At 35.8% G+C, this 14702-nt stretch overlaps 1 protein-coding gene across 2 annotated transcripts in view; it reads right to left on the reverse strand.

Annotated features, from left to right (window-relative positions):
• ACYP2 (acylphosphatase 2) overlaps window positions 1–14702 on the reverse strand; it is a 228591-nt gene that overhangs the window by 101509 nt on the left and 112380 nt on the right. The gene's annotated exons all lie outside the window — the stretch shown is intronic.

The following is a 14702-nucleotide window of genomic DNA, read 5'->3' on the forward strand; positions in this document are numbered from 1 at the left end:
TCACCTGAAGTTATGATCCAGGTATCATTATTTCTCATGTTATATTTTTTCAAGAAACCTTGAATGATACTGAAATATGGATAGGAGACACCTTGCTGTAAAGGACCTTTTAAAGTGGTATTTTGTCCTTATCTGGATCAATTTTTTTTTCATAACTGATAAATAATAAGTACAGTGAGATCTTATATTCTCTACACATTTTAGTCAATTACATAATGATAATAATTTAGTTCACTATAGAAATAATAATAATTATAATGATGACAATGATTATAATAATATATCTATATAGGACTTCAAGTTTACAAAGCACTTTATAATATTCCTCATGAAAGCCTCTTTCCTCCTAATCAGCATGCCCTCGATGTATGTAAAAATAAGCCTCATAAGGACGTTGTTTAGATGGGAAGGTAGGTATATGTCAGTAACTGTTGTTTTCTTGGTCATCTGTTTTGAAGTATTGATAAGGTCTGAGGTTTTTCCCATACCTTTGGCATCCTTTAGAAATCTTATGAATTTATTCTTTGATATCTTTGCAATTGTTTCTCCAAGCATTCATCTCCTCTATATATACATGGCTCAATTTGGCTGTTTTTCCTTTCTTCATTCTCTCTAGTGCTATTTCTACCTCCACTACAAGCATTTCCATGATTCATATTCTGGTAGCTCTACCATCTTGAATGGTAAAAAAAGTTTATTTTTAAAAATCTGCAAATCACTCTCATTTTACTTCTGTTTATTATCCTTAACATTTCATCCTTAAATGCCATTGGGATGGTTTAGCTTAGTTGGGTCTCTCACTAAACCTTCTTTAAACCAACTTTACCCTTCACTGCTTCTTTCTGCCTTATGAGGTGATATTACTTATAATCATCCCATTGTCCTTCTTTGTAAGCTTTTATAAATAAGTTTATATTCTAAACCAGTGTTGCATGTGGCCACCACTTCTCAGTCTAGGCAATTAAGTCAAGTATCTGAAGAGTAAAGTATTTTTAGGCTCTTTTAGTTGGCTTGTTATGGTAATTGATTGGCATCTATTAAACTTCTGTATAAAATTATTATGAGTGTCAATGTCATTTCTACTATTTTTTCACCACTAATAACTTGTTTAAATAGTTAAGGATTGAGTTGTTTCAACAGCTACGACTCTTCTAGGCTTTCCTATTTTTACTATTCTTGCATTCACTTAACGTCACAATTTCAAGGTTATCCTTTATTTCTTACTCTAATTCACTCCAAATAGCCAATGAGTTACTAGACCTTGTACTTTCTTTCTTCACAACATCTTGTGGATACAGTCTTTTCTCTCCACTCACAAAGCTTACATTCTACATCAAGTTCTCATCACCTTTTGCCTGAACTACTGCAACAGCCTTCCAAGTGGCTTCCCTGCCCTGAACTGCCAAAGTGGGTTTCCTAAAGCACAAGTCCGACAATGTCATTCCCTCTATTCAATAAACTTCAGTAGTTCTCTGTAACCTCAAAGATCAAATACAAACTTGTCTGTTTGGCATTCAAAGCTCTCCCAATTTGTTCCTTTCCTTCTTTCCAGCATTCTGAAACATGACTTTCTTCCGTGCATTCTACGGTCTAGCCATGCTGGTCTACTGACTTCCTCACACATATGACGTTCCATCTCCCATCTCTATTGCTTTGCACTGGATAGCCCCAAGGCCTAGAATATATTCCATTCTAAATTTTGTCTTTTAGAATACTTAGCTTCCTTCAAGGCTTGGATCAAAAACCACCTTCTGCAGAAGGCCCTATCCAGTGCCCTCAGCTGCTAGTGTATTTTCCTCTCAAGTTACCTTACATTTACTCTGTACATATCTATAAGCAAAAAAATGTATAATATAGACACAAACATATATGTGCATGTTATATTCCCCATTAGAATGTAAGCTCCTCATGATTTTGCTTTTTAATTTTTTTATCCCCAGCAGTTAGCATAGTACCTGGCACATAATACATGATAATAAACATTTGTCAATTGATGAACTGTTTGCCAAGTTTTTTCCTCATTATTATTCTTTCTTCTAGCTTTTAATCTGATCTTTGCTATGAAAAGTCAGTGGTCTGACTGTACATAGCTGACTCAGGGATAACTCCTATATCAATAACTAGTCTTTCATTGTCAAAGTTTAATACTCTCATTTTTATAATGTTATTTGGTGTTCAATATTTTCAGTGAATGACATTTAAAAATATATATATATATATATATATATTAAATAAAGGAGTGAAACTTCTGTGTAGTCCACAAGTTTGGGACCTTTTTCATTTTTTCTTTTTTGCCTGTGATTTCTGACACATTTCTCACTATCTTCATCTGTTCCTTCTTTTGTAGTTAATTCACTGAGTAGCAAAGCATATATCGGTTTAATTTGGAGGATCTTACGGAGTTATCCCCAGAATTTTTCTGCCTCTTTATCCTCTTCAAGCAGTTCTAATCCATAACTTTCAATCAGTTTTGTGGTGATCTTTTTGCAAATATTTTTCTTGAACTATGCAATATGATATATTTGACCAAATATCTCATGAAATAATGTTTCTTGTTGTCTTTAGGCACACGACAGAAACTAATTCTATAAACCTTTTTTTTTGTCTTTTCTAACCAAGTACTTGTGAGGCTTTCTTCCATTTGGTTACAATTTCCTTCTTTCTTCTCCTTTCATTTATAGTGAGAATGGCAAATTAGATTCAGTTTCACCAGTGATATATGCAAGGATCTCACAGTTTACTGTATTGATCACCAAATTAAAATTTATATAAAATCTAAAGACTGTCTGATTCTTGGTGTCTTCTTGCTCTCTTTCTGCAACTCTAGCCACTATCACCACAGAAGAATAACAGGACAAAAGGCCATTTTGTGTTTTCCTTTGTTTCGTTGGTCCAAAGAGTTCATCATCAATTGGCCAGACAACTGATGAGAAGGGTCTCCATACTTATTTAGGCTGGTTCCATTGTCAGGACCACTTCTGAAACCTTTTCAATATGGCAGAAGCTGCCACAGCTTATGCTCTGCTGACACAGCCTTTAAAGAGCCAGTCTCACTTCTGTGACAAGAGAAAGTGTCAGAGAACAACCCTGTGGAGGGTCAAACATGTAGTGGTCACTTTATAAATGTCTGTTGAATTGAATTGAAGGTACTGTCTTGGACACTAAGGATACAAAGATGAAAACAAAAATTATCCCCTACGCTCAAAGCCCTTATATTCTACACAGAGAAAAAATAATATTTAAAAAGATAAGTCAAAACAAGATAATTTGAGGAAGAAGAGAACATTAATAACTAGAAGTATCAGAAAAGTCTTCTCAAAATACTGGTACCTGAGATGAAGCATGAATAAAATTAAAGATGTTAAGAGAAGTAACTGCATTCCAGGCATGCAAGACAGCCTACGTATGAAGGTGGGAAGTGAAATATTGAATTCAGAGAACAGCAAATAAGTCATTTGGGGTGGAAATGAGTGGGGAATAAAGGAATACATTTTTAGTAATTGTTAAAAGGTAGGCTAGTAGTGACTATGTGAGTGGAGAGAGGGGGACATATGTGAGAAATATCATGGAGGTAGAATTAACAAAATTTGGAAATTGATAAGATATTGGTGGTGAGTAAGAGAAAAGAATCAAAGATGACTCTCAGGTTGCAACCATGGTAGGTGACCAGAAAGAGAACAGTGCTCTTTCAACAAAAATAGGAAAGTTTGGAAGATGGGTGGACTTATTCGAGAAGGTAATTAGTTGGGTTTGGAACTTGTGATGCCTAGGGAATATCTAGGTAGTGATTTCTAGTAAGATGAGCACTGATAAAAGGCAATCAGATTTGACAACTTCATAGAACCAGCAAAAGCACTTAAGTAGAATAGAAAAAGAAGTAAAAAAAAAAGGGAACAGACTCAGCAACCATTCTCCACATAAGTATATACCCCATTCTCTAGAGGGAAATCACTCTCTACCCTCATCCATATTTCTGCCTAAAAATTTGGAAAATGATAAATAATAATAACTAGCTAGTATTTATATAGCACTTTAAAATTTGCATTTGATCCTCACAAAAATCCTATGAAATAGGTGATTTTATGATCTCATTTTTATAGATAAGTAAACTGAGGCACAGAGAAGTTAATGACTCCTCCCACACACCCAATTCACACAACTAGCAAGTGCCTGAGGCATTCAAACTCCTATCTTCCTGATTCCAGCTCCACACTCTATTTCCTGTATTACCTAGCTTTCTACAATACAGTACTTTGGCTGCTGATAGTCTCATCACTCATAAAGATAGTCATAGGTGTGCCCCTGAGCTGTATACAGTTCTTGATAACCCACCAGAAACCCTTAGCAGTCTTTGTAGCCTCTCCAGCTTTTAGACAGCAATCTAACCAGAAGTCAACCTCTGGTCATGTGAGCGACAAGACAAAGGACTAGACGTTTTCTCTGATCTCCACAACCTCTCAAACCTCCCCAAAACAGAAATTATGCACCAAGGTAAAGCAACTTCGGCTCTCTGTGGTCTAGGACACCCAGAATCCAAAAGAAGTTTTAAAAAAGCCAACAACAACAACCCATGAACTAATACTCTGAACTTGAGCTCACTCAGCACTCTTCCCCTACCTCCCACATTACTGGCAGCAAGGCTACACTAACAAATTCAAGGACACGACATGGGCTTAGGACAAAACCAACTACCACACCCTGTTTCCTCCTCCGTCTTTCCAGTGCCATGGAGACCCCAGCTCCAGGCTGCAATAGACAGTTAAGCAGCTACAATCCTTCAGGAGCAAAGGCCTGTAAAAGGCCACAACACCATTGCACCAGCACTGCAAGGCTCTGTACTGCTGGTGCTGGGCCAAAGAACTAAGAAACAAGAGTGGACAGGACACCAGGACTGTACGCATGTGCATGGGAGGTGGGGAACTATGTGCCACTCCATCAAGCACAGAAATCTAGCAGGGGTGAGTTCTGACCACCAAAAGTCATTTGGGGCAAAGACTTAGGCAGACAAACTATGAGTTGTCCAGTGTGGAAAGAGGCAGATTGGTTTGAGATCCAGCCTCCAAGAAAAGAAACCACAATTAGAGGGGAGGGTGTCAGAAAAACAAGAGAAATTAAGGAGGGAAAACCCTAAAATTACTAAAAATTTCTGGAAGAAAACTCAAGGAAAAAATAGCAACAACATAAAGAAATATGGCCTCTAGATCTAGTAAAGGAATTCAGGCATCTATGAATAAATGTTACATAACAAAGGAAAGTGATCCAACCCTTGATGAGACAAAGGATTCTGTGGAATTTGAGAAAATGGAAACATAAGATACTGTTCCTGATTGGTTCAGAAGAGAAATTAAATTATGAGAGCAGAATTTGTGATCTGCACAGCAAAAATAATGGATAGAATAGAAAATCTGGACTCTGTAATAGCAAGTCTCACCAAGGAAACTCCAAAAAACAATGATAGATTGGAAATGCAAATACACAGAAGTGAAGGACAAACTAGAAGAGAAGCAGAGGTTGCTAGCCTCTGTAGGTGCCTACACTTGTACTCAAAATTCATTCCATCAACAAAAGGTCATTTTAATACACATATTTAAAGAAGGTGAAAACTGAAAAGATTATCTGCTCCTAGAAACCAATCCAAGAACATACTGTATTATAAGTTTACTTTGCCCATGTGAATCTGTATAAAGGTCAGTTTGTACATTCCATTATTAACAATTCCTATTCACATGCCTTAAACTGAGGATTAACTCAACTTTATCCCATAATTAAACACAGTGCTAATTTTAAAATATTTATTAAAAATTTTTAAATCTTGCTTATTTTTCTTGTGGATTTCTTCACTGTGAACCCTTTCTCTCATGTTCTCTTTCCCTCCAGAAATGAAAAAGAAAAATTTCCTTTAGCAATCTAAACTGTACCAGTCCTAGGCAGCTAGTGCTGAATAGAGAAACATTTAGAGAATGGCTGCCTCTACTCTACTCAACTGTCTCATAATTTAAACAAAACAAAACAAAACCAAAAAACCATTAAATTAAGGAACTAGATCTTCCTCTCCCAATATTATTTCACCCCATAGCATTTTCTGCCTTGGATAGGCACAGAAAAATAGAATGCTCTAGATCTGAGTTTTTATGAATTTCATTTTGACATCAGCTACTTAGAGCCGCCTGTACCCATCGATCTACTGGGGCAGTATGCTTCCTTGTGGGCATTTAACTTTACCACTGACATGTGGATATGTGAATTTTGATGGTAATAAATATTTTAAATTGGTTACTGTCCTTAAAGTCAAGTAGTGAGAATCAGGTATTCCCCAATGGACAGTCTGTTTGTTTCAGTGGTATCAGTTCCTTCTCAAGGATCCTAAATAAAGGCCCTTGGTATGCTGTGTGAAGCCCCTCTGGAAACTGGGAGTATGAACAGGTTGTCAACTTTACTGCTTTAGGGACTACCTACACTGATCACAGATAAATCAGAATATCAAAATCAATTTAGCATCTATTAGACCACTGCTGTCTTGGGACATATCCCAAGGCAGAAGCATGTTTATGGGATGATAGGAATTAGAGTTGGAAAGGGTCTTTAAGGTCATTTAGTCCAACACCCTAATTTTACAGATAAGGCAACTAAGGCCCAGAGAGTTTAAGGGACTTCCCTATAGTCATACGTGAAGTGGCAAAGCCTGGATTCAAACCTAGGTCTCCAGGTCTTAACTCTAGTACTCTTTCCACTATGCCAAGATGCTACTTCACTTATTCAATTCATTCATTCCTGCTTTATTGAAAGCTATGTCAGCTAAAGGCAATCTTTGGCACATCCCATCAAACTGGAAAAGCTTCAAGTTCAGATCTGGCAATGGGCTGTGTGTCTGTTGCCTGGGGACCAGTCAAGCCAAATACAGAGAGGCTCATCAACAGGAAGTTGGTCACCAGGTGATGCATCATTTGGCCTAAGAAATCACTGAAGAGTGTATTAGGAGGCACAGAAATATGGGGGAGTACTGTCTGATAAAATCACAGATCCTTAAAGTAATGAAGAGTCAATATTTATTCTATATAATGCAGAAACAACTAGAGATTTACATCAAGGGAAAATACTATAAAGATAAACTTTGTGCAGCACAAGCAGTACGAAACCATCAGTGTCAGAGGTGTGGAGGGGAATGAGCAGGATGAACAAGGAGTGGTTAGGAAGGACTGCATCCTAGCCCACAATTCGATAGCTTCCTATTTTAATTAATTATTGTCACTAACAATGCTCTGTTGTTTCTAGCTCCCGAAGAACTGCAAGTATGTCAATACACTCTGAATTTGACATCCTCTAAAAAGGCACTCAGGACAAAGGCCTAGTCTTCCGGCCCTGATTACAGCTCAGAGACAAGATCTTATGGTAGTTGTTGAGGGAAAAACTCAGTAATTAGGTTTCAGATTTCAAGCACCTTATAATCTAAAAGGGGAGCTAAGACATAGATACAAAAATCTAATGTAAGTATATGAGAAGTACAGTATAAACAAAGTAGCCAGAGAATTCAGAGCAGAAATCACTTCGGACTGGAATGATTAGGTCCCTTTGAAGAAATTCCAGTTAGGGCAAGAGAATGAGTGGAATTTCAACAGGCAGAAATAGGACATAGATTATTTTAGGCAGAGAGCAGTATAAGCAAAAGTACATAGGCAGGAAAAGTGTAGGATATATTCAGAAAATATTGAGCAGTTTAATTTGGTGGAGTATAAAATATTTTAAGAGAAATCCTGAGAAAAGGCTAGGAACGGTATGCTGGACACAGACTGTGTAGAGCTTTAAGTTCTAGACTAAGGAGTTTGGACCATGATCATTAGGCCCTAGGGAGCCAGGGAAGGTTTTAAGTTGACAAAGTGAGCAGAACTATGCATTAAGAGTCTGAATCTGATGGACTAGGAAAGAAGAAAAACTGGTAGAAAGACCAGGTAGGAGATTATTCCAATAATTTAAGGAAGAGGAAATAAAGGCCTGAAAAAGGGTGATGGAAATGGAGATAAAAAGGAGGGAATACATATTAAAAGACATTATAGGGTTAGATTTGATAAGCCTAAGCAATTGACTAAGATTGTAGAGACTGAGGTTGAGGGAAGAGGTGGAGATGGTTCCAGTTCTGAGAGTCAATTAAAGTGCTACCATCAACATAAATAGAAAAGGCAAAATGAAGGGTGGTTTTTAAGGGAACAGTGAGTTAAGTTTAGGATATGCTGAGTTTAAGATGACTGTAGGATATCCAGGTGGAAATGGCTACTAGAAAGTACAAGATGTGAACCTGGAATTCAGCCTCGAGGTCAGCACTGGAGAGCATTTGGAAGTCATCCACATGGAGTTGATATAGTTGAAGGTGTGGTGAGCTTGCCAAGAGGGAGGGCAGTGAAAGAGAGAAGAAAAGGCCAAGGATAGAGCTAATGGGAGGCTTACAATTAGGGAGATGGTGAAGGGAAAGGAGCCAGTGAAGGAGACAAAGCATTATCAGCCAGAACATTAGAAAGAGAATCAGAAGAAAACAGTCAATATTGCTCACAGCACAAGGATTCTGCGTAATCTGTTAACAATAACAAAAGCACAAAATGCTTGGAAGTGTTTTCTAGTTTCTTCTTCCCTGTCCCATGATTCAAATAACGTGTGCGTGCGTGCGTGCGTGCGTGTGTGTGTGTGTGTGTAGTGTTTGCGTGTGCCACAACTATGCCCAAGGCCCTGTAATTAGAGCTTACTGGTCTTTCTACCTGCTTCAGTCACCACGGGTGGGAAAGCAAAATGACAAGCTTTGTTAGGTCAGCTGTGATAACGCTGGACCCTTTACAACTTTCGTAGCTTAGACACCCCACTGGAGTTTCCTAGTCATTTTAAGCTCAGTGACTCCAACAGAGCCACGTGGAACAGTAGCATCAATCCCAAATCAGAGGTTTACAATTCAGGTCTAATTTTGTTCTTCAATTTTCTAGCAAGTATTAATTATGGAAATATGATGCTGCTGTCTCTGTACCAGTTAATGAATATATCTGCTCCATTTTGGTCTTTAGCCTTGCTAAGTGCAGAAGTATTTCTCTAATTCTCTTTAAAACCAATAAAATGGCACAATGCCTATCTTTTCTTTCATATATGATTCCTTTTAGACCTTCTTAGAAAAGCAAAAGAGGTCATAATCATTGGGAAAGTACTGCTGACCTATGGCAACCTATCAAAAACTGTGGGCACCAGTGAGATAAAAAGCTTATTACTAGGGGAGTCTAGTCTTTTCGATAATACCTGTGACCTGGAATATAGACTCTTTCCAAGTAACACCACACACCAAATTAATGCATATCTTGTATAACCTGGAATATTATAATGGTATAAAATATATGGGTTTATATCTTGTTTGTGAACATTAAAATTCACCTATCAGTTCATGAATATTCCTTGAAAGACATTTGGAGTCATCATTCTGAACATAAGATGTGGCTTTATGCCCACTGAAGTACTCCGCACACGTATGAAAAAGTATGGATGCATGCAATGTGGGTGATACCAGACATCCAAAAAGGATTATTCTCACAGATTAAATTTTAAATGCACAAGGAAGAGTTCAGATCCTGGACAGTTTGGCTCTTTATACCCATGGACTATATATATATATATATTGTGACACAGTAGATAGACAATTGGCCCTGGAGTCAAGAAGATCTGAGTTTGAATTCTGCCTCTGACATAGATACTAGCTAAGTGACCACTGGGCAGCAGGACTTTTATACAAAATGCAGAGGATAGAGCACTGGTCTCGAAATTAAGGAGATCTGAAGTGAAATTCAGTTTCAGGCACTTACCAGCTGTGTGACTCTGGACAAGTCATGTTATTAACGTCCCTAAGCCTCACCTTCTTCATTGGTAAACTAGGGATAATAATAGCAACTACACCTAGTCTTCTTGTGAGGATAAAATGATATAATATTTGTAAAGTGCCTTGCACTTTGTCCCTAGGCAAAAGACTTTTAAGTTACAGATGAGTTGCTAAAATATATTAGTGGAAGGGACTTCCACACTGTGAGTCATTCATGCCATTGGAATTACAAACCCAGAATTCCACCTCAAATGCTCAATAGCATATAATAACTTTTGCAAAAATACCTTTATGAATTTTTATAAACTATCACAAGAGTATGATACTATATACATTCAAAGTCATCTGAATCTACTTAGGTACCAATTTCCTAGATAAACACTTCATTGTGTTCAATATCCCAATTAGTAAAAATTAAATGTCTCTTGACAGAGCTTACAAAAATCACTTAAATGCTGAGCTTTTCTGTAATTTAAACTAATAAAAATATTTTTAATGAAACAATGTTTCATTTTGTTAGGTGACTCTATAGACTGAAACATTGTTGACAAGGCTATCTCTAAATACAAAGGACAATAAAATATATAATAATAAATAGTAAGACTTGCCTTCTACTTACTATGAATAGCTACATCTTAATTCTATGATAAAAATTGGAACATTTTTAGTCAGAATGTTTTGTTTTGCTACAATTTCCAACAAATATCCATGCATCCATCTGCCTACAAAGTACATTCCCTGAAGGGGTTAAGTAAAACTCCCTAAGAGCTTGTAGTACAATGAAATATTCTTTTTTGACAAATATGTTTGTATTCATTTATCATCAAAAAAGCAGATGGGCATTTTATGTACCTTTGATTCATTTGAAAAAGAAGAATTTCAGAAGTGAAGCTGTCTATTGAAGTTCCTAAGATATATATGTATATGTATGTATATATATATATATATATATATATATATATATAGTCTTATAGCTGTGGAAAATTCCCTTTCCTTCTAATGGGATGAAATGGATATACTTGATTGCCTATATACTAGATCACATCGATTCCTCTAACACCAGTGTTCTATCTGCTGTTCCAAAGACTTTTTTAACATAATTTTTAAAAAATTTAATTTTAGCCTTATTGATAAAAATTATTTTTGTTTCATCTGTAGCAGGCAGAAACATTTATACTGCATCTCTTTTCTTTATTATTTGCTGTACTGCTACAGTCAGACAGATCTCTGAACTTTTTCATCTTCTTAAATACTCTACTGTTTTCTTGTCTATTTTTTATTCTACCTATATAAATAATAGTGGCAACCTTTTCTTTCAATCACTTAATTGGATATCATAGAATCATTTATTTGGCTAATCAACCTTCCTTCTTAAACAGCAACTACACCTAAATTATTCCCCATTGATCATCAGCTTTCCAGTAAATAAGACTTTGATGAATGCCAATGATGTTGCTACTGCCTCCAATAACAGAAATTATAACCTATGTCCACCTTTTATCCTGTGTGACTCATTCATCTCTCTCATAAATTTTCCATGGGGAGGTCCACCATAAGAAGGACCCTCTTTTTAGATCTTTTAACGAATATTAAGAAAGGATGTAGGCTGTCTATTGATTATCTCTTGATCTTCCTATATGATGCATCCATTTCGTTTTTTGGTCATACACCTCTCTAATATTATCCTTTATGCTAATTCTTCAAAGCAATTCATAGTAATATATTGCAGCCTGAGATAGCTTCTAGGCTTTTTGGGTTTCATTGTGGCAAAGAAGTTATATCAGTTACACTTCCTTAGGGAATAGTGATTGTGTGTACTAGTGTCTATTATTTGATTCATCTTCCATTTTTTAGCATACAATCGTATATAAAGCTTTAAGTGCAAACCATTTATAGCCTTCATTTTTATTTTAATCTGATATTTGTTTTGCCCTTGTGCTAACAAATCAGTGGTCTGAAGGTACAAAGATAGCTAATTTGTAAATGACATTAATAATCAGGTGTGAGTTGGACTAGAATAGCCAAAAGAGCTGAATACTCATCATGATCATATAGGAGAAAAGGGGAATGAGTGATAACAGACAAGTAAAGGATCCTGCTAAAGACTGGTAGGGAATGACAGAAAAATTTCTGTATTTGATAAATTAAAATTCATTTATTTAAATATAAATAGCTGAAAAAAGAAATTTAGTTGTGGTGATGTTTAATATTATAAAAGTCATTAAAAAGTAAAAAAGAATGGTAACTCTTAGGATTATATTGGGGTTGTGAAATTCCCTAGAGAATTAAGATATTTTGGCCAATTTCTCTTCTGTGACATATTAGATTATCCCCCCTCCCCAGTTTTTTTCTTTAACATGTTTCTTTAGAGTCAATTTTTGTTCTGATAGTAAGCAATGACCCAAGAAGTAATCTAGTGCAACTCCTTTAGTCAATAAATGAAAAACTGAGACTCACAAAGGTTATATGATTTATGCAAGTCACACAGCTAATTAGTAAAAGAAGCAGAACCCAGGGATCTTGACACACAGTACCCTATTCCTTTCATTACACTGCTACCTCTCAAATAGATAAGATTTTCACAGATAGACAGACAGACAGACAGACAGGTATACACACACACACACACACACACACACACACACACACACACAAACTCCCACATACAGTCCACAAAATCAATGCCAACTAATCAATAAAATACATACAGTACTTCCAATTCTCAAATAGTACAAAAGTATCAGTCCTCACAAACAGAATCATAGCAATTATAAGTTCTGGAGCTGAAAGAGACCTTGGAAATATAAAAGTCCAATCTTTTCAAAACACTTAAAAAAATCTAAATGAATGATTATCAAATTCCTAACCCTCACTGGACTCATCATAATGGCAAAAGAGTTCTTGAACAGTTCATAAAGATATGAGGCTTCCTCTGGACCTGAAGACAAAAACAGAGTCCTAAATGCCACGCTCAGTCACAGACATACAATCAACAAATAAAAAAACATTTATTAAGCTCTTACTAAATTCTAGCACAGTTCTTGTCTCTAAGAGTTAAAAATATAAAAGTGAGACAGTCCCTTCCCTAAAGGAACTTAATGGTTCAGAATCACAGACTTTGAGTTGAAAAAGACCTGAGCAGCCATCTAGTTCAACCCATACATAAAAGGAATCACCATTAACATATCTGACATGTGGTATGTTTTCAAATATGTCTTCTTAATGACTTTTATCTTTGTAAGTCATTTCTCATCTGTCTCCAAAGTGAACACTTCTGTGTGGCAAAGAAAATTAGGCAAAAACATTTAATGCAAAAATCTTGTCTGACTGCATACAATATTCTGTTAAAGAAATACCCTACAACTCTATTTTTAAAAGGAGATTTTTATTATCTATTCTCTAGGATTTTCATTTTCACATTACTCAGCATTTAATCTACCTTCAGTGATTTTTAAAAAAACAAACATTTCTGCAGTCATTGTATGTATTCTCTCTTGCTTCTGTTTATTTCATTCTATATCAATTGACATAAACCTTAATGAACAATAATATTTATTTTCACATAACAGTTTTTCAGCCATTTCGTACCCACCCACCTCATTTCCAGTTCTTTGTTACCACAAAGAGTTATAATATAAATATTTTGGTACTTATTGAATCTTTATTTCATCTTTGAATTTCTTGGAATATAAGCCCAATATAGGGATTGCTTGGTTTAAAGGGTATGAACAATTTAGTCACTTTTCTTGCCTAATTACAAATTGAATCCAGAATGGCTGGACCATTTCATGGCTGTGTGGCAGTGTGCTTTTCTCCTCACAGACTGTCCAACAATAAATGGCAGTTCCCATTCTTTGCCAATTTTCATGGATAGAAAAGGAAACTCAGCTATTTTAATTTGCATTTCTCTTCCTAATTAGTGATTTGGAGCACACTTTATAACATCATTTATAGCTTGCAAATACTTTGTAAACTATTCATATCTTTTGACCACTTATCTATCAAAAAATGGCTCTTTGTATTATCTATTTTTGCCAAATTCCTGCATATTTGTATGTCACACTTTTATCAGAGATATTTTGTGTAAATATTTTCCTACTCTACTGTTCCTTTTGTTTATGCATAAGTTTTTAATCTTTTCTAGTCAAAATTATCAATTTTATCTTTTGTAACCTCTCTATCCCTTATATGGTTAAGAATTTACCAACCCCTCAAGCCAAAGGTGTGAAAGTTACATACAAGTCTCTCTTGGTTCTAATAACAAATCCCCTGAAGTAGTTGAATTCATTTGAATTCATAGTACTCAAAATTAAAATTATGTAAAATATTGTAACTGGTTCTAGCCTAATGGAAATATGCAGTGTGGATTCAAATAATCCTACCACTGTATGGGGATTCATTACTCACATTTAACTGTACCTGATCTTTTCTTCTTCTAATTTTTTTATGGTATGGCCTTTTATATACAGGATGCACATCCATTTTGAGACTATGAATATATGGTATAAACTATTGGTATAATCTAATTTCTTCCAAACTTATTTCCAGTTTTTCAAATACTTTTTGGCAAGAAAGGAATCTTTCCTCCAATGAATTATGTTCTTGGGTTTGTCAAACACTGGACTGGTATTTTTTATTCCTTTTGTTGCTTGCTTATTTATAGTCACTTACACTGATCTTACTCCACCTTGGAGTTACAGGGATGAGGGGGTGGGAGTGGAAATACAACATGTTCACATATAAGTAAATACAGGATATATACAGAATAAATAAAAGGTTAGTGGAGGCAGTGTTAGCAATTGAGGGAATCACGAAAGGGCTCTTGTAGGAACGGGCCCTTGAACAGTCTTGAAGGGAGCTAGGG

Source organism: Trichosurus vulpecula, chromosome 3 (genome assembly GCF_011100635.1).
Source record: "Trichosurus vulpecula isolate mTriVul1 chromosome 3, mTriVul1.pri, whole genome shotgun sequence".
Lineage (NCBI taxonomy): Eukaryota > Metazoa > Chordata > Mammalia > Diprotodontia > Phalangeridae > Trichosurus > Trichosurus vulpecula.